At 39.9% G+C, this 13789-nt stretch overlaps 1 protein-coding gene across 13 annotated transcripts in view; it reads left to right on the forward strand.

Annotated features, from left to right (window-relative positions):
- The window catches only part of HMBOX1 (homeobox containing 1), a 126150-nt gene that overhangs the window by 4306 nt on the left and 108055 nt on the right, over positions 1-13789 (forward strand). Inside the window, exon 1 of one of the 13 annotated variants that reach the window (XM_052809289.1) lies at positions 2623-2907. The exons of the other annotated variants lie outside the window; for them this stretch is intronic. The gene's annotated coding sequence lies outside the window, so the exon portion shown is untranslated. Of the gene's footprint in view, positions 1-2622; positions 2908-13789 lie in introns of those variants that run through there. 13 annotated transcript variants of the gene reach the window in all.

Consider the following 13789-nt stretch of genomic DNA (forward strand, 5'->3'; position numbering starts at 1 on the left):
TAATTTGGGGAACAATACAAGCAAGAATAACGGCATATGAAAAGAAAGTGTTATTTTTCATTTCGCAGGTGGCAAACCAAGGTGTAGAGGGATTAACTTGCCCAGGTTCCTACATGGAGTCTGCGGTAGAACTAGTAATCAGTCTGTGATCTCAAGGGTTTGTCAGGGCTTTAATCAGAGTTTTTCTTCCTCCCCTCATTAATTAACTAATTTCCACATTTTGAAAATGACATCTAGAGATTATTTTTCTTTCCTCCAGTTTCAAACTTTATAGCCTGAAGTTTTTTCATTTTTAGTCGAGCCTTGAAAACACAAGGTTGGAAAGCTTCGTCTGAACAGCACCTCCCTGACATATGATACTGTCTTGAAACAGCCTCTGACAAGTGAACCCTCTCATTGAAATCATGTGAGGAATTTTATTACTCAACTCTGAAGATCTTCTGGGGGAAAGGAGGTTGCAAACTATTAACTATGTGGTCTTCATTGCAAGTTGGCACATAAAATGTTCTTATGTATTGAGGCAGTCATGTGGTCCACAGCAAGAAGTAGAGAATCAGCTCTGTAGTTGCTGGCCAACTGAAAATTTAATCTTGTAACTGTGAGAAACACATTTATTTTTGTGTTGTGCCTCCTAAAAAGAGGGATATTCGCTTGAAAACTGGTCTTTCTTTAAACATGGTATTGTTTGATTTCCTTCCCCTCTCCCCCCACTTGGCTAGGCACTTACACAGGGTTAGCCTGTGACCGTAAAAGCACGTGGAGAGGCTTTTATGATAGATAACCTTAAAAAGTAAATTGTGTTTGGGATGCTTCTTGTCTTTGCTGTTGCAGTCGGGTTTACCAAAAGCTCGTTGTTCATGCAGGCTTCCTGCATAATACGCTGCTGAGCAAAGTGCTCGTTTCACAGTTATGAAACTGCTGCTATCGCAATTACTGCATCGTAAAGCCTAACCTAATCAGAAGTGATCGATTTATGGCCATAACTTGTGTGGTGTGCTAGTGGAGTACAGCTCTGATGTTTCACGTTTAATTCATTATGACTGAGCCACTGTCCTTCTCCTTTACTATTCTATCGTAAAACAATACTTTGTACCTTGATTTGTGACTCTTTAAGTGCTTTACAGAGGTATCAGTAGTTTACAAATAGAGAAACTGAGGCATAAGGGCCAAGTGACTCACTCAAGGTCACTTAAGCAGCAGTTGAACACGGCTGTCTCTATTCTCCACCTATTGCATTTTTACATCTGTGATATAATAACATATATTAACCATATAAGGAATTTATTGGCTGATCTAATGTGCTTGACAAGAATACCTAAGTCAATGAGATTTTTGTACAGTGATGGGAGGATTTCCCTTGTTCCATTGACTTTTGTGGTTTGACACTTGTCATCCTTATTTATTCAGTTAATCTTGTTGCTTTTAAATCCATTAGATTTCCTCCCCGCCTCCCCCCATCAGGCCAAAAGCACTACGGGGTAAACTTTCTCACAAGACTGTAAGGGATGCTCCTTTTTCTTGCATAGCTTTTCTTTTGCTTCGTTTAATAGAAGTTTTTCAGTGTTGGACTTCAGATCTATCTCAGAAATGGATATGCATTTGTTACTTGTTTTGATTCAGCACTGTGTTAATGTAGACACCAAAAGGTTGAATAATTTCTGTTTTGAAGCGCTTTTTTAAGAATTAAAAAAAAAAACAAACCTGTAACTGGTTATTCTACCCGTCTGTGTGCAGATTTCCCTTTCCCAGTTCTTAATCAAAGCTGCATGCAGAGTCTGAAGTTAAAGACTGCTCTTAAAACTGGTAACTGCTGTAGTGCAGTGCTTCTGACGAAGTGTATTCTGCTTTATCTTCCCTGTGCAGCCAACCAGAAGGTATGGAAAGTCAGTTAACTCTTTCTCCTTCAGAATTCCTCTGTGAATGTTTACTTCCTAATTTCATGTTGGTTTCAGTGCAATTACTGACCTGAAACTTATTACCAAGCATAGCCCTTCATCAGGTTGTATGTATCTATACACCTAAATGACTTCGGTAATATGGCTTGACAAAGACCTAACTTTGGGTGTATGTCCATGGTATGCTGGCAAGTACTGCTTCCAGTCACTATTTGCCCGATGGGTGGAGTGTTTTTTCCAGATGTAGTGAAGAGTTTCTTGTGGCTCAAGGAAACAAATTTTATTACCTGCTTCATGCATGAAGGTGGCATTCTTATGTTCTCCATACATATGTCTATTTAGGCTGTATTAAATGTATGTGAACCCCATTCACTGCTGTGGTGGTAGATGAGGTCTTAACATTGGGCTAAGGAAGTAATTTACAAGCCAGGCGTACAAAATATATTAATTATGTTTGGCTTTACCCCCAGCTGAATCTCACTTGCCCTGAGTTCCTGGCATGGGTTTTTTCCCCACTTTTGAACTTAATATATAAGAAGCCTTATTTTCTTTTCACTTTCTTAAAAAAAAAAAATTATTGAATTTTAAGTTCAGCTGTAAAACAACACCTACTACTGAAACAATACTGTAGGCTACTCTTTCAGTGAGCCTTGTGAACAGCCAGTTTTATTCTTCTGATAAGCCTATGCCCTATCAATTGGGAAGTGCAGCATATAGTCATTTCCTGCATTTTGAACTGCCCGTTTCTTATGAGCTCCAAAGCAAGCACTGAATCTGCTTTTTGTTCTTCCAGTGGTACTGTAATACTAATGGAAGCAGAAAGCATTTAGTTAGTTCATAAAATACAAGTGCTGTTTCTACTTGGATATTTATTCTGACCTTTATTTTGGACAGTTTCTCTGCCATGATCAGATTCTCTGATTACAATGTCAGCTTTCACTAGAAATCTCTTTGTGATTTAACTGGCAGGGTTTTGGAGTTTGAGCAACTGGGTATGCAGCAGCTCTGACATGTAAGTAGTACTCAAATGTTGAAAAGGAAAGTTCTTCCTGGCAATGAGATCGCGCCGTTTCTAGGCTCTGCCATAGGTCTTATTTTATGACCTGGGGCAAACTTCTTGACTTGCCTGTGTTCCAGTGTGTAATATGAAAATAATCCTTTCAAGGCTGTTGAGATGCTTTCATGTTAGTAAAGTGTTTGAAGATTGTTGGCTGGATGGTAGTGCATGCTGCTGCTCACAGTAGTATAAACATGAATGTCATAAATGTATTTACACAGAATAAGAACTAGTTATTTAAGCTAATACTGATTTTTCATGCTGCAGATGGGAGAGGTAAGTGGCTGATCACAGTTTTCTCAACTAAGTTGTATTATTATGCATGATTTCCAGACGTCGTAGTCGGTCATTCTCTGACTGTTTGCATTTCATGGGGGCTCCATCTGTTTGATGGAGCGGTGCTGTTTAGTGATAAGTACAGCAGTCTGAAAAAGAGGGAACTCACTGAACTTGAAACTTATTCCTCCCTCTTTAATTTCCTGGTCCACAGAAGTAGAATGATGTTAACATATTGGAGATTCATAAAATTTAAGACGAGAACAGACAATTAAATTGCCTTCTCTGATATGTTTTATATGCTTTGTATCACAAGCCTTTAAATTTTAATCATTTACTCTGAAACTGAGACCAGTAACTGATGTTTGGCTAAAAACTATTTGAAAGCTTTCCAGCCTTGAGTGTCCATCCCTGGTAATTTCAGACTCATCACTTCTCTTGGTAGTTTGTGCCATCTCACTGTTAAAAGTAAGTGGCTGATTTCTAATTTGAATTTGTCTAAGTTCTGCCACTGGTCCTTGTTACGACTTTTCCTGACAAGATTAGAGCCCTTTAGTATCCAGTACTTTCTTGCCATGGAGGTACTTATACTCTGTAATCAAGTTACTCGATTGATAAGGAAACAGAGTTGAGCTTTTAAGTCTCACTCTGAGGCATTTTCTCCAGCACTCAGATCATCCGGTGATTCTTCATGGTCTCCGTTTATTTTTAACATTGTGGAAACCAAAAATGGTGAAAGGTCCAGCCTGTGTCTGATCCATACTGAATACTGAGGTGAGACGGCCCTTTTTGCTACGCAGCCATTTAAAAGGTTTACAGTAGCTCTTTGCATAGGGAAATCTGTTTGTCAGCCTCGCTACTCGGACACTGAGATTCTTTCTAGTAAAGTCTGCCATTTAGTAATTACAGTCTGCATTTCTTAGATTATAAATTTGCCTTTGTATTCAGATGTGTTTTGCTTTCCTGAGCTGAGTTAAGGTAGGTATTCAGACTTTTTTCTTTTGCTGTCCTTTCCTCAGAATAATGTACTGTTCCTATAGTCCTGGTGTCAGTCACAGATTTTTATCTGCAGTGATAAAAATGTTGAACCGCATCAGACCTTAAATTTAGTGACAAAAAAATTAGCATGATGCAATCCCAGGAAGTAGATTAAGAACTGGCTAACTGACAGATCTCAGAAAGTACCAGTCGATACGGAGCAGCCAATGTGGATTTCCACTAGAACCAAAGTACGCTCAGTGCACATGCTTTCTTCTGTTCAACTACATTTGTAATCTCAAAGAAGAAAGTTAGTCCTTTATCAAGACATTTTCCATTAAAACGTGCTGACTGGTACTACCGATGTCCCTGTTCTCTAATTCTTTACTGGGAATTTTTTTTTTTTTCCCTGTTGGTTTGCCTGGATTGATACCCAGCTGACTGCCTTACAGCTCTCCAGATTTGCTCCATCCCTTTTTTGAGCATTAACATAATATGAACATGCACCTCACCTGGGGTTTTGCCCTCATTTTCTAGAGAGTCCCTCATTAAAAAGGAAAAAAAACCCCACCCTACAAGACTGCAAAAAGCCCTCTTCAGTGCATGTTTTTTAGGCTGATTTAAAATGTTTCCCTGCTATTAGATTTGCTGAAAATCATCTCCTATTGCTGGTGAATTAGAAGGTACTAGATGTGACGAAAGCATGTTGCCCCAGTCTAACAGAAAACTGTTCACAGTAATCTTGGTGGTTCTCCCCTCCACTAGAAAGTTACTGTTTTTTAAATTTTGTTGCTATTTTATTTGGTTTTTATATCTTGAATCTTGCACTTTGGCTAGTAAGAGGAACATCCCAAGACCTTTTGTTCCTGAATGTCTGCAAGTATAAAATCACAATGCTTTTGGGGCAGCTGTGGTGCATCTGCCAGCAGATTGGATGGCATCGTGGAAGTGAAGACCTTTCCAACCTTTACAAGCGGCTGCTTCTGAAGACACTTGTGAATTATCCTTCAGTTCATTTCATGGGCATTATTCTCATAAATATTGGTGTCACTCCTCTGTCACACTCAAGTAAATTCTGTCTTATTCATAGCAATGTGCCTTCTTGCTTTTTGTTAAAAATGCAGCTGCCTTCACTTGCTGGCTGTTCCCTTGAATTTCCCTTTTCCTGTCCCAAGCTGATTTAGCTTTTACTCCCTCCATGTTGCAGCTGTAATCAGCAGCGCACAGGAATGTCTCTTTCTGTAGGAGGGGCAGTATTTCTGCCGTTGCTTTTTAGGGTACTGGATAATACAGGATCTTGAAACCAAACCTCATTTAAATACCACTGTCAGTTAGAAGTGAAGTGTGTTGTCTTTTGGTTTGTTTGTTGTTGGGTTTTTTTTCCACCAAGGTAGGTGTTTGAAAGGACTTGCTCCCTGAGAAAGTCCCTGTTCTGAAACCTGCAAATTCCAGGCAGATAAAATGCAAGGAGGTCAGGCGAGTATCTGAAGTTTGGGATGTCTGCTTCCTTTCTGGCTGTCGAGTGGGAAACCTGCCATAGTGATAGGCTTTGAGTAAAGATTTCGAGGGGGGAAGAAAGGGAGGAGGAATGAGGCACAGGATCTTGGAGGCTGGAAAAGATACTGTAAAAGAAGGTATGCCATTTCTGCTGCTTGCAATCTGAGGTGTGGCACTGTGGAAGTCTAAGGCAAGTAATAGAGACTCAAAAATGTGTGCTGTTTTGTTGGATGTAAATATTTCTTATAAAGCAAACCTCTGAGCTCAGCCAGCGGCTTTCCTGCCTCCTAGCTAAATTGGTATCTGATTTTTCTGTTCCTCTGCTGTCTTCTTGCAGGAGTTGTTTATTGACTGAAATTGTTTCCATATGGCTGCAATGTAGAGCTTGATTACATTAAACGTGGCGCTTTCCTGTGGCATTGCAGTGCTATGGAAAGATCATCCCTCTTTCTCTCCTTCCAACCTCGCCTTCCTCTGTAAAACCTTGGTTTTGGAACATATAACTTGTTTAGCTATTATCTTCCCCCCCTCTGAGGCTTGTAGAATGGGAAAACTGGGGTCCAGTTCTTTTTGGGTCTTTGTATTTGATTGCTTAGGTGGGTTAAGTTTGCGTATAAATTGCTGATACAATACTTAAGATGAAGATTAGAGTGAGCGTTACTGGAGCTGGGGCCCCAATGTGTTAAGCACTGAACAAGTATGCAGTCAAGATATAGTCTCTACTTCCAAAGAGCTTGCTGCCCATCAGGACAGTCCATTTAGGTTGTATTTGTTTACACTGATGATCAATTTAAGTACTGTTCCAAGAAGGTGTTAAAATTCCTGTACTTGGACTCTTCAGGATGCTAAAGGGCCAGATTCACCACTTATCTGGAGCCTAGAAGCTATGTATAATAGCAAATGGATGCATCTGTATCTTTGATAAGAATAAAAGCTGATTGTTGGCTAAGTTAGCTAATAAAACCAGCAGTGAAGCCTCTCCACCCTCTCTTTGCAATTACGCTATCTTTTATTAAATTGAGTTTATAACCTGGATTCAAAATGTTTTTTGTTAAAAATGTTTTCTATTTAAATATGTTAAAATATATAAATACCACCTTCTTAAGCCTAAGCCATCTGATGTAATGCCTACATTTCTTGTAATGTACTTACACAGAACCTAGGCAATGTATTTTTACTGCCAATATCTCAAAAAAAGTCAAACCAGTGAAGTGGTAGTCACTCTTGGCTGAGCACATGGAACCAGAATCTGATGAAGTAGTAAACCAGCTTTTGACAGAAACAGCCTCTTCTGCATGTGCATAGAAAATATTTTCTTCATTTCTGTATGTTCAGATAGTTCAGATCACAGACTATTTAATTCAAAACTGAGAACCATTTGGGAGCTGTAAATGCAGAAATGCTTATTTTCCTGGCCTAACATAAGGTGGAAAAAAAGAACAATGAGGAAGGAGATTCACTAATACCAAAACATTTCAATGGAGGACACAGCAAGGTTCAATTCACTTAATAAAGATAACTCATTTGTTTTCACTAAAGCATTTTAAAATGCAAACCATGTTTCCTTTTATGCGTCCAGCACATATGATGTATTATTCAAGATTAATAAAACTGTAATACATAAAAGCTGGCATTTTAAAATTATTTTATAAACATTCTGGCTAATAACCCAGAGTGGAAACTGAAGCACAAGTACGCTGTTCGGGCCTTTGCCTTGCTAGAGTGTGAAGCTCCCTCCAGTCTTTTTTTAATTCAATGTAAAATGAAAGCTTCAAGGGGACAAATTAAGCTTTCCTAACCACGGGCTATCCAGTGACTTGCTGGGTGGTGTAGGGCACTCTCAGATGTTAAATGTCTATGAGGCAAGTTCAAGCTGAAAGTTATTTAAATATGTCCCTCATAATTTAGAGGTGTTTGACTAGTGAGCTGGCAGGTAAAAGGAAGATGGTGACCATGAAGCTGCCACGGCCATCTCCTCTGCTTGTCCTTTTCCTTGAGGGACTTGCTGGTGCCAGTGCTTGGAGTAAAGGCTGTAGGCACCTTGTTCCACTTGGGCTATTACAAGTCTTAAAATTGTGGTATGATGGAGCAGCCTCCCTTCAGCCCACACCAAGGCACCTCACTTCAACTGGTAAATTTAAAACCTTTCATTCTCCTTTGTGTTTCTACTTTAGATGGCTGGCTCCCTGTCCGGCATGCTGGTTTTTGTTGATCCCTTGATAAATGGCTTATATACATTGTGAGAAGAGAACTTTTCATGAAAGGCTGTGGATCCTACAGCTGTGGTAGGATGGATGCCTACAGGTCCTGATTTATCTTGAAGATCTTTCTACTCCCTATTTTGCAAAATGGTGTGGGAAAGGTAGGCTGGAGAAGCCTTAGTTCTCTTCTGTCCTTCACAAAACGCACTAGCTACATGGGAGCAGAAGCGAGGACTAAAGTGCATTTAGTTTTCAGTGTTGTCATCTTCACAGAAAGGGAGAAGAAAAGATGAATTATGACAGTTGCAGACCTTGTCTGTACTTCTTGCACGTCAGAGCTGCATTCTGCTTCTTATCCAGTGGATGACCGACTAAAACAAAAACAAAACTTCACCTCTTTAAACCTGTGCAAAGCTGCCTTCGAGGAGTTCCTTTACACTAATGAAGTTTAGTTTGCTAGTTACTTTTCAGTGACTTCCAGAACAGTTGAAACAGAGTGAGTTGATGTAGACTCTCTTGTGTATTTTATGTGAGCTCAGATATTTGAATATGGAATAGAAGCAGCACTGCAATTTCTGCAAGAAATGCTGCAATACTGCAAGAAGAAGTATCTACAATTTCCATTAAATTTCAGTGCCTTTAAGGGGTGAGTCCTTAAAACAAGATGTAAATAACGTTAGAGGTAGTGGGAGTGCTCTCTGTTGGCTTTAACAAGAACTGAACTGGAACTATATTGAGGATATTTTCCTTTTTTAATTAACAGGAGATCACTGAGTTCTAGGTCCTCTCATACGTAAGAATAATTAATTCTCCATTGTTTTTGCTTTTGACAGACTTTTACTGTCAACCTTCCAAAGGAGACATTGGCTCTTCCTCCAATTATTTGATGAAACAATTTACTACATGCAGCCTTCCCCCCACCCTTCATGGTGGAAATCTGCTTCTGGTGTCCTCCTGGGTGCTGCTTCCCAACTCTGCTTTATGTTCACTGTCTCTTACAGATAACAACCTGCACAGCGTTGGGATTGAAACGCTTTTATTCTCCTTGCCCACTCTTGAAAAAGTCCACAGCGTTGGCCTTCTAGTGAACAGCATGTGTTGAATGTCCTGTAAATAACTTAATAAAGAGGATAATCCTTCAGTTTTCTTCTAATGAGAATTACTTCTGAGAAAAGACTGCAGGCTCAGGGCCATACTGCCATGCAGTATTATCAGTACATTTCGGCTGTGAATAGGATTCCTTTTTTCTTAAATGTTAAAGGGAGGGGTTATGAATTCAGAGGTATAATTGTGTGGAGACATTACTTGGGCAGACCTCCTAAACTCCTCTGCATTAATTTGGATGTGCTGGGTATGAGCTCTGTGCGCTTACAGCCACTGAAGAGAGTCTTGGACCGTGACTGGTGTTTGCAGAAACCAGAGAAATTGCAAATAATGTGTCTGCTTGCCTGCTGCATTTTGAGTCTCTCTTGCCTGTTTTCCCTGCTTCTGTTGACAGTCTTTCTTTTGTACCTGTTCCTATGCCATTTGCAGTCATAGTTCCCAATTATAAACTTAGCTTAAAACACATTGTAACTAACTTTTCAGCTCTGCCCTTAGTCAGCCACCTAGCAAAAGTGATTTAGCCACGTTCTCTCAGGTTTCTGAAGCTACCGTGCCAAAAAGTATGGGCATCCCTACCTCGCAGTTCTGAGACAGTTTGTCTTCGTAGGAAGACGTGTCTGTAGTCTAGTCGTTACCCCAGCACCAACCTAAATCCAAGTGGATGATCATGTGCCTGCACACTTATTTTTAGAGCAAGTTGCCCAGGAGGATTGCATATGCAGGGAGGTTAGACCTGGCAAGCTTGAGAGGTGCTATCCAACCTCCACAGTTGTATGGTATGTGCAAATGGAGAGATTAAACTAATAGTTTTCATATAGATAGATCCTCGCGCTTTTCATCCTGTCCCTTGTTCTTCCCCTCTCCTTATTTTTTAAAGGTGGACCTTTTAAAGCCTTTTATAATAGTTCTTAAAGACATATTACTCTCACTGGATTTAACACCGTTACTGGCACAAGGGAGGGTTAGAAGCCAGTTATTTAATTGGCGTTTTACATGGTAGACTTTGAAATTGTGAATTCAGTGAGGTTCCTGCTTTGCTGCTCTTTTTCTGTAGATCAGCAGTGGTGCACGCACACACACAGTACTTCTAGAAATAAGGGCGTATGTCCTGAAAGTATTGCTTGAAGCTAGGCTCTGATCTGCAGTAACGGCAGAGCTGTGCTAGTTTGTACCTCTGAATATAGGCAGCTATAAAATAAGGTTTACTTAAGAGTTGCAAAATGCAATATAGAGACTAAGGTCAGTTAAAATCAGGTTTAATACATGAATGGCTGTAGTGGTCAGATCAGAAGTTTGCCTTATCTCTGGCACAAGGCTAGATAACTAGCAGTCATGGATGCTGAGAAAAGTCTATAATAACAGGCCAAACATTTGATACCTCCCCAGCATATACTTGGAAATATCCTTACTGTGTTCTTCAGACATTTGGTGTATCTTTTGTATCCCATCTTTTCCACTTAAAGAGAGGTCTAGGCATGTTAAATCCTTAATGGCCCATTTGTCTAGACAAACTGCCATCCTGAGCTGTGTCCACTGCAGTGTTTTCCACCTGCTTCATGGCACATACCTGGAGGCTAAGTAGCCTTTGTGAAGGGAGGTGGGTTTTTTTAGTTCAGTTCCAAGTGAGCAAATGTCCTTAATTTATAAATTAAGTCACATTCTTTTGGTTGGTTTGTTTGTTTTATGCCTTGGTTTTTTGGCATCCCTGTTCTGTGTGCTGGGTAGTAAACAATTATCCCTCCCCCCCCGAAGTTACCGTCGTCACTGATCTATCGACTGGGCTGCTTGTTTAATAACTCTCTCATTTGGTTCAGATGAAATTGGTTGGGATAACATGGACCTATATGTAACTTCACGCTTGACCTAGCCCAAATAGTTTTGCTGAACGTGATTTGGGGAGTGCTCACGAAGTACTGTGCCAGCAGGACTCTGCAAGTGCTCATTCCTGGCAGGGAGGTGACAGCAGGAGAGGCAGGGCATGCACGGGTTAGCTTTCTACTGACATACCTGCATCCAGAAAAATACATCTGTCTGTGTCCAGAGTAGCATGAACATTGCAGAACGAGGTCAGCGAATGATTTCTCGCCATTTTAGGTCATCTACAAACATCTATAGGACTATCAAGTTACTGTTTAACTCCAGCTCTGTGTACTCTTCATACGTAAGGACTAAGTCTGCTGTCATTTAGAAAATGGAAGTTTTTTTCTGACTTGTCAGTACCTTTTTGTTGTGGTGTGATCGCTATTTGGCTGTCATTTCTCTAACTTGTAAAGCTGTCTCCAGTGTATGCAGTTTTATATCCCATTAGCTCACTCTTTCTCATGCTCATCATATTGCACTGCAATCATCTGTCCTCTTTTCTGCCCCCTAATACTGTTGGATCTCTCTCTTTTAATACTGTGTTTTCTAAAAATCCTCTTCTTGTAAAATGCCACTGTGTGAGTCTATTTTCTTGGCTACAGTGATCTTTGTAAACAGTCTTGAGCAAGGAAATTCTCATTTTTAAATTTTTTTTTCTAGATATGTATTTGATAGCCTCAGGTTTTCGGAGCCTGACTGCTTCCTAGTTTACCTAAAATGTTATTTTTTTTTATAGAATGTGTGTGAACATACTGTTTCAAATGCTGTACAACAGTGCTAATTCTTTAATCGAGGGGGGAAAGGAGCTGGAAACAGCACTGCAAATGAAGTTCCTGTGAGCTGCATCATTGAAAGCTCAAGGGTTAATATTTTTCTCCAGATGTTAATCTGTTTCCTGCTTTTATTTTAATGTATGCATATAAAAAGATTTTGGTTTCTTTGTCCCTTTGCACTTGAACTAGAAACTGTAATCTATTTGTGGTGTGTAGTAGAAAAGTATTTTTTTTTTCATACTTTTGGTTTAACAGTTTCTCTGTAGAGGAAGAAAAAACAGATTGACACATCCTTCCAGTGAAATATAAAATGAGAGGACCGCAATATCTGAACTTAGTGTAGTCTCTGCTAATAGGAACAAAGATGACAAAACAGATTGAATGGTCCCTTATTCCCTCTGTTTTGGAGACAGCAAGGGAAAGCTGTAGGCTGAAGAGAATAATCTGCAAATAAATGGCTGTGAATGACATTTGCATTTCTCCTTGCAAGAAGTTGGAAACAGTTCTAGTAGGAATGGATTGGAAATGGGTTTTCCTAACCTGAAATGAGTAGAATGCTTACATTTCATTGCTGCTGCTGATTTCTATCCAAAGATTTCTGGTTTACAGCTGTTATTAAAAATTTATGGAGCAACTTGAGATCAAAGCAAATATATATTCTCTTTATTATGTAAACTTGGGTTTTATGCAACATAGGCATTGCATCCATACACTTTATGCAGGAATTCTTGTCCTAGCAAAGGCGGACAGCCTTTAGATTGTGCAGTTAGACCTCAGATGCGGAAAAACAGGATTGTATCCCAGTGATTAATGGTGGTCTGATTCTCTGTCTTCTTTCTTATCTCCCAAATAACTTCCTATGAAAGGGAAGATCTTTCCTGAGGTGCTGTACTTACCTGTTTCCTAGTTGAAATCTTCTGTACTGTGCTTCATACTGAGGGTTTTTTCCCACTTTTTTTTTGTGTTCCACATAACCGAGGTTTCCCACTGGTGTGCTGAAGGACTACGTTGGACTACCTTTCACTTCTTAAGGCCTAGACTGAAAACATTTGTATAGATACTTAACCTTATGTGACAGTCAGTCTCACAATTAGGGCTTTAGGCTACAAGCGGTTTCCAGGAAGGGGATGGCCTGCCTTCCGTGTTCTTGGCTGAGAACAAGGCAGCCCTCATTCCAGGTAACAGGCTCCTGATAAATGCCTTATGTTCGTTCATATTTCTTCTCTGAGTATCATCTTGTCCTCTGTTCCCACCTTGCTGCATACGAAAGCAAGTGTCAATATTGGCATCTTTTATCAAATTTTTAGGGTGGTTTTTTAATGTGTCAGCTTTGAGAATCTACACGTTACCTAACAATCTCAAATTTTACCAGGACCTAAGATCTCACTTCTGTGGTGAAAAGCTTGCAGACGTGAACCCTGATGGTTCCAGTTTGAGAACACAACTCAAAACCCAATAATTGCATGGTATCTGAAGGGCTGCAGTTGCTTGTATTCAGGCATCTTTTTGAGATTGATACATGCCAGTTCTTCCTTGCTTTCTATTCCACTTGTGACCTGTCCTGTATCTCCAACTAGTTGGTGGTTTCTGAGCTCTTTACGTGAGCTGTTGGTTTTGCACTTGATGGCATTTGTGTATGCAGTCCTGGGTATAATGTAGCTCTTGGTGCGCTGTTACTTTAAAGCACTGATAAAAAGACTGGTAAAATGGGGGAGGGAGGGACGGCAAAAATCTGAAAAGCTGCTAGATCTTAAAGATTAATCAGCCTGGTTTAAATAGCAAGCAAAGCTACAAGCATTCTTTTCTACACAGCGTGTTTTCTTCCATTCTGCTCTTGCAAAGTTGTTTCTCCAGGGGAAGATTTCAAGCTCCGTAAGACTGTGTTCTTATATTAGTGTCAGGACACAGGCTAAGATTATTTGTGTGAATATGTAGAAACGGTTTCATTACCTGGGGTTACTTTCATGCTTTCTCGCTTGGTGGAATTATGGCCTCATATTGCATGATTGCTTATCTATTACTCTGTTTATACATACCTGTATTTACAAACTTATGCTAGGGAACTCTTGTGTATGAGCTTCCATCCTAAATGAATGGGAAGGCAATGTAAATGATAGGGACGTCCTAGCCTGTGTAGATGATAAAACC

Source organism: Harpia harpyja, chromosome 15 (genome assembly GCF_026419915.1).
Source record: "Harpia harpyja isolate bHarHar1 chromosome 15, bHarHar1 primary haplotype, whole genome shotgun sequence".
NCBI lineage: Eukaryota > Metazoa > Chordata > Aves > Accipitriformes > Accipitridae > Harpia > Harpia harpyja.